The 3,265-nt window shown below is 44.7% G+C and overlaps 1 pseudogene; it reads left to right on the forward strand.

Moving 5' to 3' along the window:
- Positions 1–536: 536 nt before the first annotated feature.
- LOC137970513 (uncharacterized) overlaps positions 537–3,265 on the forward strand; it is a 3,203-nt pseudogene continuing 474 nt past the window's right edge.

Consider the following 3,265-nt stretch of genomic DNA (forward strand, 5'->3'; position numbering starts at 1 on the left):
AAAACAATATAAAACACCGGCATTCACAAAACGCGCATTAAACCCCTAAGGTTACACTTTCATCCATTTATTAACCTATCTCATGCCACACAGTCATGGCTCAGATGATATCTTCCATCCATGTGCCCTGATTAAGGCATGTATGGCATCTTTAGCGTGTTCAGCTTGTATGGCCTGAATATTTTAGAGACATTGTGGCGTGTTCACCCCGATATTTGTAAAATTAGCTTGGAAAGCGACAAAGTGTTACATTTTTTTATGGCACACCTTCTTCAGAGGAAACCTTTCTTTTGATTATTTCTTTTCAATACCAGAATTTTATTTTGTTCATATTAACATGCATTCCAACACCATAAACGAACTCGGGAACACATTTCATCAGAGACGAGTTTACCCTTGAATCGCCACTTAGGCCCATCGCCCAATGAGGATTGGTATGCTTTGTTCTCTTGGTATCGCATTAAGCTGCAACGATATAAAAAGGGCATAAAAAACTTGAAAAGTCGAAGTTTACAACTCCTTTTCTTCCAGGAAAGATGAGTAGGCCTTGCTCTCAACTCAACAGTAAAGTGATACGGGATAAAGCCGAGTGCCATATTATTGCAGCAGTCGAGAAAAAGTGTTCCGTTGTTTCCTTTAAGTGCATTTGGAGAGTCGAAAATAATGAAATTGAGCGTGCTTGGAACTGGATTTGTGAAAAGAGAGATGAGTGTGACCAAACTTTGTCGAAACTGAGTGAAGTCTGCTTTTTCTTTTCGGCATTAAGCTCCTCCGAAATTGGACGCAAAAAGAAAACGGCAAGGCCATCTGGTGAATGTAGGCGAGAGAGCGGCGAGGATTCGAATGAAGAATCTTCAATCCATCCTTCACAGATTGCATGCCGGGCAAGCAAATTTTTCGAGCCATTTCTTATTGGGTGGCGTGTCAGACGAAAAATGCAGCCAAAATTCAACGTGCCCTTGGGCAATGTGGCCTCGAATTTTACCTTTCCAGATCATGCAAGAAAAACAATTCGCAACAACTCAACCAGCTCTGTCAAAGACCACAAAAATCCTTGTTTGATGAATTTTGTGGCGGCATCGTATCAGCATTGTCTCTGGTGAGTGATCGCCCTTAATTTTCTCTATTGAAACAAGGTGTTTGCGCAATGCTCTTTACACCAATGATCACCAATGAGGTTAGTGAGTGTGATAACAGTCGGACTCTGCGCTGAATAAATTCGGTATGCATGGGCAGTCCATTTAACACCGTACTACACTCGAAAATCGTGTCTTCTTTTTTTAACAGGGCTCTTCAAGATGAGATTGACGTTAGTAGAGGCGAAGAGGATTCTGAAGACTCTTCAGTCACCGAAAACGTGGTTCGTTTGCAAGTGCTCCATGACGACTTCAAGCCCATGTTGAGCACATCTATCCAAGAATTACGCCGGGCTGGCCTGAAAATCGATTGTTTTGGTCTTCGCAAGAACACACAGGAAGCCACGAGCACGACACAAACGTGCACGCCCAACAAGCCAGTGTCTTGCCCCATCACAGTCGTGTGCCACGGCATTAACCAGCGATGAAAAAACTTCAATTTTGTGTTTACCGTGGAGATGTCTTCAAGAAGGTGTCCGAATCTCAGTTCACGTTCAAGTTCCTTTGTTTGATGAAGACATTTCTTCTCACTCTCATGGGAAACGAAGCCTTTAAAGACAGACTGGTCCAGCATTTTCAGCGAGTGCTACCATTGTTGAGCGAGCCAGAGAGTTGTGTCATGAGCCAGCTGAAAATCGACTGAAACTTAATTGAAGTTTGCACAGGGACTCATCCCAGCATCCCAGGTGAGAACAATTGAATGTTCACTTAGTCGCAACCGTTCAAATTTGAATCGCGTAGAGTCTTTATTTCCTCCTTTGTTGTGATGTGCAAACAAAAACTTTAATAGTTTTCACGGTATTCACAAAGTTGAGGCGCTAACCCTGTTTGGAACCCCGCCAACCAGTTCCTTAGAGATTTGATACGATTTCAATAACACATCGACACGAGAAAATTGGTGTTAGTTTGACAGCTCTTCGTTTTAAGTTTGTCTTTTTCGTTCCCACTTTTTTTGGGCATCTTGGATCTTAACAAGCGTTTGTTTACTTGTCTGTTTGTTTCTGCAGAAGGGTATTACGACTCCAAGGGCTTATGTTAATTACAATTGTGCAACTGATCCCAACCCCAAGTACTTTGAGCAAATTCTTCAGAACAGCCTTTCAAAAGAGAAAATCGAGCAGTTTTGTGCAGATTTCCTTGCGTTGTTTCGACCAAAAGAGCACAAGAGACCCGTTCCATGTGCCATTGGCGCAACTGACAGTGGGAAGACGAGCCTGTTCAGTCCAGTATTTCAGATTGTCCCTCTTAGTCGTATAGCGCGCATGACAAAACAGAAGAGCTTCAAAAAGGCCATGATCGATAGCTCGACCGAGGTCATCTTTCTAGACGAGGCCCATCAAGAACTATTGGACATCGATGATTGGAAGATCATTTGCCAGGGAGGGTTCACCTCCCACGATGCAAAATGGAAAAAGGCCGAAGGATTCCATTGCCGTGCCAGCATGTACATTACGTGTCAACAAGAAATGGACTTTGGTGAGGCACACAATGATGCCATGAAACACAGGTTGAACAAATACCATTTCCGAAGTTTACCCTCGGTGGAGCCGCAAGCGATCAAGTGGTTGCGAGAGCATGTAATGGACTGCATTGTGTGGGCCCAGCGGATGATTGCTACTGAGTCCAACAGCTCCCTGACAATGCCAACGGAGGTTTTAGAAGAGGAAGGTCTGGCAAGTGAAGACATTCAAAACATCCTGACCGTGTCTGTGCTTGACGAACACCTGACATCTTGTTCGCAACCAGAGAGGGCTTAGGACGAGCTTCAGAGCACTGAACAAGCATCATCAGTGGAAAGTAACTCTGAGGAGAGCTCTACAGAAGGTGATTGTAAAAAGCTCCGTGAAGAACTCGCCTGGGCCGTACCAGCCGGAATTCGACACAGGCAATTGACCATGCTTCTGAAAAATGTTGAAGCCCGTCGAAAGAGTCGGAAGCGAATTGCGAAGACTAGACGAGCTGATTGGCTGGCATGGCGCAAAAGGCAACTCGTAAACCTGAACGTAATGAGCGAATCCCAGGCAGATCGCATGATCAGCGACCCCGACGAGCCACTCCCAGCCAGTCTGGAGCAAAGAGAGCAACAGGCCATCCATGAAAGGAACGAGCGTCTGGCCACTCAGAAACTA

Source organism: Montipora foliosa, chromosome 1 (assembly GCF_036669935.1).
Source record: "Montipora foliosa isolate CH-2021 chromosome 1, ASM3666993v2, whole genome shotgun sequence".
Taxonomy (NCBI): Eukaryota; Metazoa; Cnidaria; class Anthozoa; order Scleractinia; family Acroporidae; genus Montipora; species Montipora foliosa.